This window comes from Mastigoproctus giganteus, chromosome 1, assembly GCF_048544385.1.
Source record: "Mastigoproctus giganteus isolate SK-2022 chromosome 1, ASM4854438v1, whole genome shotgun sequence".
In the NCBI taxonomy this organism is placed as follows: Eukaryota; Metazoa; Arthropoda; class Arachnida; order Uropygi; family Thelyphonidae; genus Mastigoproctus; species Mastigoproctus giganteus.
Window position 1 is genome coordinate 174994075 of NC_143575.1, and position 11274 is coordinate 175005348.

Genomic DNA, 11274 nt, shown 5'->3' on the forward strand with positions numbered 1-11274 from the left:
AAATCTAGGGGGTTGTGATGATTAAAATATGAAAAGAATCCATCTGCAAGTTGTTTTTATTATATTCACATTAGTAAAAGTAATATTAGTTTCTTAGAAAAACAGACTAACACATTGAGTTCATTTTTCCAAATTATTCACGTGACTGAGGCTACAAACAAATGCTTAAGATAATTTTTAATTGACTGCAGGTAGAAAGAAAGAAGTAAACAGAAGACAGAAGAGAAACATTATAAAAGTAATTACTTTTATTATCGCTGCTACATAAAAAAGTTCATTGAGGTTCGTATCTTCACAACTCTTCTTGGGCCACCTCAGCAGGAAGAAATTTCGAGATCTAGCAAAGGGAAAAAAGATCAGATATATCTTGAATAATAACATGAACATTATGTCATATTGTAGTCCCTAAAACTGTTAATTTATCGAAGAGGAGTTGAGAAATATGAGTTTTTCTGTTCTTCCAAGTGTCATTACCGTTAACAGTAATTTTATGACTGGAATTATAGAATTACTTTATACGAGAGTGTTTAATTCAGTAGAAAAGAGAAGCTAGTATTTAGAGTTTTGGAACTGACAGTCGTGAACTACGATTTATTGGATTTCCATTTATTTATTTTTTTTTATCATTTAGTGACATGCTATTAGATGGAAGCACCTTTCCTGTTGAGCAATGGGAGGGTGGGGAACATGAATATAGTGATATCTGTTAGTCAGTGCAGAATATTCTGCACTGAAGAGCAAATAAGTTAAGTAACGTGCATATTGTTTTATATTTCAGACGCATTCGATTATTAAATAACGTACCTCAAGAGTTAAACATTTTTGTATTCTATTCATAGAAATCATTAAGTGTTGAGTAGCATGAAGTGGAAATTTTGCATAACTTTTTTATTTATTTTTTCTTTAGTGGGGGGACAGGTATAGAGAGGAAATGACTCAAGTTATTGAACTGAAATTTGGTTCAAATCGTCTAAGAATATTGTTAAAATGTCTGAATTTTGAAAAGTTTAGCTCTTCTGTTTCGAATTACCAGCACTATTTTTGTAGAAGAAACTGTTCAAATGGACCAAAAACATTCTCTGAAAACTTGGTTTCATTTGAACATTTTCTTTTCGATTTAATGCCAAAAAAATACTTTTATTTATATATATATTACGTATACCCAGATTGTGAAATTGACCAGTTCATGAAATGGGAAAATTTTTGTCCATTCTGTGAATTGGCCTCTCCTCTTGCCCATTTCATGAACACCGGGCAAAAACTCGTCCAGTTCACGAACTGGCCGGTTTATATTCTGCCAAATTCTTCATGAACTGGCGGGTTGCTGAAAGATTTCCCTTAGTCTAGAAAATCTTTCTAGATTTCCCCTAGAAAGATTTTCTTACAGCGTGTTGGGACTAATAGTGGACTGGCAGATGGCTAAAGGACTTTCCTTAATTTTATAGCGAGTTGGGATTAATAGTAAACTCAATGATACAGTTACATCGGTTGTTCTGAGCTGCAACAAGAGCAGTGAACTGCAATCATAGCTCCTCCTACCGTTGATAGTGATTTGCTATATTTATTCCTTTTTTGCTTAGATTAATCTGGAAATCTATACCAGCTAGGCTGCTAATTACCGCAAATGAAAGTCTAATAAACATGTTTCGTTAGTTTATACGACTGTTCGGGAGGGATTCAAATGAAAATAAAATTGTTTGAATCCCTCCCTGGAAAAGTAGGCAATCAGATGGAGATCTATTTTTCCATCTCCTATAGGATTTTAACTCAGACCTTTCCAAACAAGTCAGAAGTGACAACACACTATGCCATCACGATGGACGGAATACTGATACACATTGATTCGTTCAAAGAGACACGGCGCCTCCGTAGCCAGGTGGGCAGGAGCAGCAGTGCTTAGCACACGCTTCTTGATTAGACCGGGGTTCGAGCCCGTGACCGCCAAATACGGAGGATGCGGGAAGGTCAAGGAATGACCACCCCATATCCGCGGAGCAATATGGCCTTAGTTGCTAATGCTCCTAAAAACCAAATAACAAACAATCAAAAGAGACACATACGAAAGTATCGGCATATTTTATACAGACATTGGTTTACCGACTCACCACACAATTGAGAACTGTACCAGTGGAAGATGTCTCTTCATACTTCTCCTGCTGTCTTTTCAGAAGCATTTATGACAGCACATGGGAAGCATTTATATCGCATGATATTCGTGCATTCACTGTTTCAGGAAAAACAAAGCCTGGATACAGGTTCAAAATGCTTGGTATAGGATAGATAATGCAGGAGGGATATCCTAATAGAGTTTGCGTGTACGGCTCCTAATTCTGTTGACTGGGTTCAGACCTATCTCAAGTTTGATTAAGCTAGTGAGCCAACCTATCCTCCCCTTTGTGGTTGCCTGGAATGAAGCTGGTTGTCCAGTTGATGGGATACTTTAGTTGGATTCTTTTAATCATATTCATCACTATATTACTATATAGTCTTCAATATAGATTGTATAATCTCTATATCTCTTTCTCCGAGACTAGTCACATTACCAACTATACCACTGAGTTTTTTTTTTTAAGAGCACGCATTTAAAAATCCTTCATTCATCGATGGGTTCAAACCATTTTCAAAACAGTATAATGGTGAAACCGTTATGGTGTACATTAATGTTGTATCCCAGCATTTCTTACTTGGTGGGGTAGTGAAGGAATTTAGACTGGTCCTGAAAAGTTTCAACATTAATTAAAATGTTGCGCATATATTTTGATAGTTAAAATATGTAAGGTGCAGTTATATGACATCGGGGGAGTAGAACTACTAATCAATGAATAAGTGAAATGGAGTGTGTTATTGGTTTTCTTAAGATAAGATCAGAAAACAAGAAAATTTTTTCTAATGATTTTCTAAATACGTAAACTCAAAGTAGTTAAAAGAAATCGACTTAAAGTTTATGGAACTAGAACTCATTTTGAAAGCCAGAATATGGAATTTATGCTTACTTTTAGATCACCCTCACAACGCCGAGACCAGGTGCTAGTCCCAATCCGAGTAGAGCGGGATGACCGACAGCTGATGAATAAGTAATAGTATGTCCGAGTCCGAGGGGAGAAACCAATGCGGGATTTACCACTATGGTGGAATAGGCGCAGACCACAAGGGCCATAACAGTAAGTACGAGCACCTAATAAGAAAAAAAATTAAAGATGTCAAATTACTGCTGCATCTTAAACATATAACTTTAAATTCGAAGTGTATATTTTCCGATTCACAAATGGAAAAACAATTGAGAATTAATGATTTCTGCACATTATCTCTGCACCTGAAGATAAAAAGTAAATTTCAGCTTTTATAATTTCTGAAGATATCTGTTTGACCTTACCTTTTTATCGGGTTAAGAATGAAAAATAAAGTTACTCTTAACTTTTAAAAATTAACGCTTATCAGTAAACAAAGGACTTACCAAAGTCTTCATTGTGGAACTCAGCTAATTTCTCTGTATTGCCAACAGATGTGTTTTCTCCTCCTGCTTGTTTCCTTTTATATTGATGATGTGACCTTCACAGCCTACCTGATGATCCCTCCTGTTTTCCTCTATTGTGTCATAAAATTAATTCACTAACTATAGTTGCTATCTGGACCGATTTCATTGCCTAGAAGCAGGCGTGGTCCCAGAGTTCGATTTTTAAAAGCGTCCTTGGAAGAAATCCAAGAAATATATTTGACTGATGCAATATTCAGGTCCTAAGTCGTCAGAAGTAGTTCAGAATCAGTTTTTATTTACCTCTTATACGGGCTACTTGTATTTTTAAACCACTATCAGAGGTTCATAACTTTTGTATTTAAGTCATGGGCTTAATCTAAAATTTAATCAGGGATACAACCCCCCCTCCCTTCCGTTTAATCGGAGACTGCAGGAATATTTTATTTATCAAGTATACAATTGTTTGTGTATTCGTTTATTAAATGTACTTCAGAACCAAGTTCTCCATTGGAAACGGCAAATTGAATACGGTTTCGTTATTAAAGACAGAAGCAAACTATCAAAAAAGTAATCCCCACTGTAAATCAGATGTATTCCACATCACACACACACGCAAATGCATTTTGATAACAAATTTGTCTCAAATCTCTGTTCACGTTTATAATGCACACAATGAATTCTTGATCATTCCGAATTAGCTTTCCGGATGGTGGAAAGATTTGAATATTGGATTCTTCATTTTCATTGTTTTATCTTTATTTCGCATCCTTTTCTTTCCCTTTGGTACATGACATGAAACATTAATTCAACTGTTTAAAAAGGCACCTGTATTGATATAGTTAAGTCGTTTTGCCTAATCTATTTTCAAGCTTAATAAAAGAATTATATAATCTTTAAACATTGCATTTCATTTCAACCCTGCTCTTTAATTGAACAAAACTGGGTATACAACTGTCCTATTGCATTATGTATGCTTTAATATACATATTAAATGTACTGCAGAACCGATATTGAGGTTCAATGTTTCGCCATTAAAGAGGGAAACTTTATAAGAGAAAATTTAAACCCACACTACAAGATTTCTGCATTTTACATTACGTTCCATAAATCGTAGTGAAAACTTAATTTTCCTCAATTTGTTTTAGCTTTGAGCCTAATCTTGGAAGATTCAGCTATCATCACGTATTCTATCACTTTAGTGCCCACTCGGAGTGAGTAGTAAGGAGCCAACAAAATTTTTCTTATCCTGAAAACACACGTACATCAAATGGTTAGATAACACCGACTAGGGAATAAAGCTGTTGGGCAAATAAGTAGCATCTACAGAACGAATACTCGACAAATATTAGGTAGAAATAGGAGAATACAAAGTTATCTCGAAGAAAACAGGAGACACAAACAAATACACCAATTTTCATTCAGATTTGCCCTCTGATCTCAGCTCACTTTTAAATTAGATGAATTTTTAATCTTCGAATTAACTTCTTGGTCCTTGGAAAAAAATTGCACATTGAATCCCTCCTTTTCATTGATTAAATCTTTATTCCACAGCTATTGTGTTCATTTCTTCTTACATAACATTAGACTTATTCACTACCAAATAGGCCCTTATCAGCTGTCCTGATAAGGACCTATTTGGTAGTTAAAAGCTACATTGGTGCTCAAAAATATTGTACCACCTCATTTTACCGCCACAAATTTCACAGATAATCTTTTAGAAATATCCGAAAGAACATAAATAATACGAATACACATATTTGCAAGTGATGCAGCTTTTTGAGTACCACAGTAGTTTATCATTTAAAGGGATTATTTTCAGTCGTAGCAATTGCGTAATACCGCTTGTATACGAAGAGTAACGCGGTCCTAATGATTCTTATTTGCAACACCACAAATTTCATGCTGCCAATGAGTTCCTTGCTCTTTGTAATAAAAAATCCATGCTGTCAATGAGTTTGATTTTTTGACTGATATTTTACTCTGTTTTTGTAACTGATACTCTTTGTAATAAAAAAGAAAATGTACAGGAATAAGTAAGAAAATATATAGGAATAAAACGCCACTTCCTCAGATGGAAGGAAGTAATAGTATTTATAAAAACAGATGGTAGAGCATTCTGTTTGTTTAAAGTGCCTAAGATGTAAAAATATTGGCAGATATAGAAGAAAGCTAATAAAATTGAGGTGAAAAACGTGGTTCTTCTTTTGTATGCGTAAGTCAGCAATTGCCTGTCACTCTTCAAGTTGAACAGTGCAACTTCAGTTGTCCGTGTTTAACCACGTTATTTGTTACAGACAAATTCGCTCTTCCTGGAATACGTCTTAAAAGCCCTTATCTCTGAGGACAGATATCTAAAGATAGATTCGAATGACTGCAGATTACTCGGTCTTCCGAAGACAATTGCTCTTGAAATTGTCAAATAAAAGTGTCGGCACATTGGTCTCCAAAGAACTGATTACCATAACTCTTCGCATATGGGATATATTTTAGAGCATCTTGTTAACAAAAGGTGTTTTCTTGGTTCACATCATCACTGGCTATGCGACACGGGTGTGTCGAAGATGCGGAACAACCCATCATTAACAAGTGAAAAAAAAAGCCACAGCATCGTGGAATGTAGTTTGTGTAAACTTTATAAGGAGAAAAATCAGTGCGATAAATTAATTACACCCAACTTCTGTGAATAATTTGTAGTTTTCGAATGAAAAAGTACTTTAAAATGTACTCTTACTAACGGAAATAGTTGCATGAAGAATCACACGGCGTAAGTCTGATTCTTCAACGAACTGCCATTTTTGATTACGTCCTGGCTTCCATTGGTGGAATCCTTAGTTATGAGCCTCCATACAGTGGTGTATTTTTCTCTTTTTATTTCTGAATATAAAGCCTCCTAACGTAGGTTACTCAAAGATTAGGTGAGGTGAAATGGGGAAGGGAGGGTTAAGAATAGTTGTTTAAAAAACTTAACATTTTGTTAATAACAAAATATATTTAAGTTTGTCAATCGCTTAACAGTATGACTAATTGTAGCCGCCAATTATAACTTGTAACTAATGAGTTTCACGACAGGTAATGGCCGTATATCAAACCTTCACACTGCGTGGCACAGTGAATAGCTGTTGCCAATAGCATAAGAGTCCATGCTGCTGTAGTTTTATCTCGTTCTTTCTGAAAAGAAGTTACGGTAGGTATAAGAGGTGGTAATCTGTGATGTATGTGGTTTTAATGAGCTTTTAATTACTTCGATGCTACGTAAGCCAGCGTGATAACGGCATATTACCTTTCTCGAAAGGTACTCAAGGAAGAGGATAACGCTTTCATTACAGTTAGTAGACCGTATTTACTTAAATATTTAAGTAATATATAAAAATACTTAAATATTTAAGCAAATACTGTTTCTGTTGATTGTAATAACAGTTTGGACGTCCTTAAAGCCACATCCCGAGAGGATTCAATAGTGTGAGAACGTTGAAGGCAGTGGTTTGCGGCATAGTGTGTTCGTGTCTGTCGGCACCAGGGGTTGCTCCCATCTCCGCGTTGCTTTCATTGTGGGTGTAACAGTTCACTGGTAAAGGCCAGAGATTTAAAAGTGTATGGATCTTGAGGTGTGTACCGTTGTTCTTCTGGCCATTAAGCTGCTAGACCCCTGCTGGGGCCCAACGTTGTCCACACTATGCCTCGTGGAGGCAGACCAGGTACACCAGTATTTAGATATTTATTCTGGCAGGTCCTGCCACCTAATTTCCTGAGATTTCAGTGGCTAGGGCCTATTTGTAAAAAAAAAAAAAAAAGGAGGGGGGTGAGACGCTGTTAGGGTTGAGAAGCCGAGAGGGTTTGCGCATTAATTTGGATGCTTTAAATTTTGGTTGTGTGGGACGTTCGCTGTTGGATTACACAGAGTAGGGGAGGGGAAACTGAAGACTGGGGAGTGAAAGTAGGAGATCGATAGGGAAGGTGACTCCTGCGAAGATCAGTGGGGCAGGACCATGCCCCACCAGCAGGAAGAAAATAGGGGGAGGGAGACAAGACAGAGAATCTGTTCCTCCCCCCGGGGTGGTGGAAAGAAAGTACCATGCAAGGGAGCATGGTATTGGATCGCCAGTGGGCGCCTTGGCAGCATAGCTGCAACAGGAAGTCATATCAGGTAGTCGATTCTTCTAGTCCAATCCAGTGGGTCATATCAGGCAGTCCAATCCAGTGAAAGTCCGATCTGATGTCTCTGTTTATTGGATTGTTGAAGTAAGGGGACTTTAGTATTCCTATTTCGTGGTTTCAGTTCAGTGTCATGTTGAAGTCAGGGGCCCACTCCTTTGAGAGTCCTTGTTCTGTTAAGTTTGTTGGAGTCCATTAACAGTTCCAGTTTGGTTTGCATGTCGATGTTCAGTTGTTGAGTTTGCAGTTAGTGAGTGTCTGGTATGGGGGTCCAGGGACTGGCAATCAGGTGGAATGCTGCAGTTGTCTTGTCCAGTTCTGTTCGTGAGTCATGGGACAGAGTCTCCTTGGGCTTGCTGCACGAGGCTGACCATCAGTCCTGCTAGGATTGTTTCAGGAAGGTCATGAGTCGTGCCTTTTCCAGGTTCTTGTTGGGTCTGTAGTGAAGCCAATGCAAGTGGTTGTTCTCCCTTTTGACAGTTGAAAAAAGCAACCCACAGCGGACAATTTCCAGGTCCAGGGGAAGAATACCTGCGAGGACCTGGAGCAGCGTGGGTGCTGACTGTACAACATGTTCTAGTGATCATTAACAGAATTGAGCGGTGAACTGTTTCCAACTTGCGTCTATTCACTACTGTAGTTGCATTATTATATCATACACCCGCTGCATAGGCCAGTACCGGGAAGAAAATAGCCTTGTAAAAGAGGGAGAGCGTTTTCCTTTTCAGGCCCCAGTCCCTCCGGGTAACCCTAGCAATGAGTGCAGAAAAATTTCTTATCTTGGTTCGTAGATAGCAGAGGTACGGTGTGTAGGAGAGATTCTTGTCTAGAACCAAACCAAGATATTTGAGTTCAGTTTTGAGCTTTATGGTTATCCCTTCATAAAGGTCAGCACCCTGTGGTCAGAAGTAGTCCACTGGTCTTGAACTGTCCAAGAAGAGAGGTGTCCAGCGATGGAGCAGCTGGCAAGGCTGACATCAATGGTTGACTCCCACATGGTGCGGGAGAAGGTATGGAGATGGTTAGGTCTTTTTAAAATCACAAGGTTGCTGCTGGAGGTGTAGTCCTCAAGTCGCTGGCCGTTTGTAGTGCCTCCGCGATCTGGTGTGCCGCTGTGCCAGGCTGGGAACCTGCAGTTCACATCAGCGCCGATGATAGTCTGGTATTGGGGAGATGAAGCCGGATGTTCTCCAGGTACCTGATGGCTGAGAGGATATAGAAATGAACTCCACGTTCTCCATCCATATTTCTTAAGTTAAAACACGTTTCTTGCATTCTGATATTACACTCTCGCCAAATACAATTTTTGTAAATACTGTGAATGCAAATTCAGCAAATGAAATAATTTTATCATTTTTAAACCTAATGATCAAAGGGAACTGGGAAGAAAAGCAGTAATCACAAAAGCCATCATTATGACTTGTTTAAAAAAAAATCAGCGAATGAGAAATCTGGATGTCGTATTACTAGAAAGAAAATCCTTGTATTCAATTAGAACTGAAAATGAAAAAGGGAGAATACGTTTATATATTTTTTAATGATTTGATGAAAATGACATATTGTATCCCATGTAAAAGGAAGTTTCGATTAAAGAGCGCGCGGTTCATATTCGAATTTGATGCTAAATTTGAACTAAGTTGAACTTTCTTTAGAGACCTAATGATTCTCAGTCACCAAACCTTTGAAGTCGCTTAATTCATTAAGGCTAATGTGAGCATGCTTAATAAATGAGATTTAGCAGAAAGTGAGACGATTTTGCACTTAACACCCACTGGTTGCATGAATTCATCAGACCAGGATTCTCGTTAAGATAATAATATTTATTTATTCAAGTAAAGGAAAAGTAAAGGTTACCCCGAGACAGCAACAATATATACATTAATACAAAGGATACAGATCAAATTAATTGCAGCAGGCTAAGACAATGTTCAAGAAAAATGTTCTACAGAAGTTCAGTATCCATTGAAGCACGGTGCTAGACAGCCAGTAAGTTGTAGAAGGCTGTCCGAAACATGAGGGGGGAGTGCAATTTATCCTCAAACACAGAAGCCTACGGAGAGTAGAGGAGACTTGGAACATCTGAAATTGCAACATTGCGTAGGTATCCGCAAAGGCTTTGGATCTGTAGGTATTGTCCACGCAAATCGCCTCGGGGTTAATATTTAGGTCGTTCAGGGGTACAATCGTGTTTGCTGGGAAACATATGACTGAGCGAGCTGATTTGGTTGAGGGCAGGTCGGATCCTAGACATTTGGTGATTAGTTGTTGTTCTGTTATCTTTGGGTAGAATGATGAGCCTATCGATGATGAGATAGGTCTACCCGAAATAAGCTTGGAGAGGGTCATTATATTGCAAGTAGTGATTATTTGTTTCCAGGGAGTCATTCCATGCAGAGAATGCATAATGGCCCTAGAGATAGTAAGGGGATGTATTGAAGTTTTATTGAAGGATTGTAGCAGCCAATACTCAAGCCCCAAGAACTGCTGCAAGTAGGTGGGACAAGCGGAGGACCATATTTCCGATGCGTAGAGAGCCATGGGCACAACACAAGTTTGGACAAATCTGGTTATTAGCTTCTTATTGCTGTAACCAACCAGCTCCTGTCGAGCAGACCAAAGGGATGAGAAGAATTTATTTCTGAGGCGTTGCCTTAATATAGGTTTTACTGCTTGACATAAAGGTCAGACATTTTGAGATATAACATATTTACTCAGGATAAAAAATCTCAGCCAGATATATAAAAATTAGTACAAGAATGTGCCATTATTTATCCCTCAGATAAACCCCATTCTAGTCAAAGAGCGTGTACTACTGCACTCTCGTTACTGACCACTTGGTTACTGAGGCCGCCCTGTTTTTTAAATTACTATTAACAGTTAAGAGAAATAAAACTAACTCACCCCTTTGTGAACTGGAGATACATTCGCACATCCCCAGTCCACACGGACCTTCACTGAATCTAAAGATGCTTTCATAATAATGGTTAAAGGTTTGCTTATTTATTTCGCTGCCTTCCTTAATGTAATTGGATAGAACCCGTCCATCCCAGGCGCCTTTTTTCATTTCCAACAATTACCCTTCCACATACCTCACGGTTATCATAAAACCATTCAACTTCTATTAGAATTTTATACATTTCTGGCATCCCCATCACCTAAGAAATTCCTCATGTGTGAATATAGATGCAAAATAGCTGTTCAGTTTGTTAGCAACCTGAACAGGATCATCAACAGTTAAACTATTCATATCTAGAGGCACAATGTGATACAGCCCCTTCCTTCTGGTGTTTATTTATTTAAATAAGCTTTGCTGTTTTTCTTTGAATTTTTTGCCAGAGACTTCTAATTATGTATCTTATCTTGCCTTAACCCCCTTTGTGACTTGACTGAAGACTATTTTTCTTCTGTACTGCGAGCCATTAGTTCATCTGTAGTCCATTTAGGTCTAAACTTTGAATAGTATCTTTTAGTTGGTATAAAAGCCTAGAAGCTTCTACCATTTAGAATTTGCTGTTAGTAAAATCATTAGTTGGTCCCACTGCATTGAATTTAAAAACTGTTTGAGAACGACTGTAGTCACATTTACGAAAGCAAAAGCCTTTGCACTTGACAGTTATTATACAATAAAGTATACAATATGTATACTT

At 37.9% G+C, this 11274-nt stretch overlaps 1 long non-coding RNA gene across 1 annotated transcript; it reads right to left on the reverse strand.

Annotated features, from left to right (window-relative positions):
• Positions 1-226: 226 nt before the first annotated feature.
• LOC150091283 (uncharacterized) lies at positions 227-3524 on the reverse strand. Its single transcript, XR_016547542.1, has 3 exons — positions 3455-3524; positions 2994-3175; positions 227-337 (listed from the first exon to the last, which is right to left on the reverse strand). It is a non-coding gene; the product is annotated as an uncharacterized LOC150091283 (long non-coding RNA).
• Positions 3525-11274: the final 7750 nt, after the last annotated feature.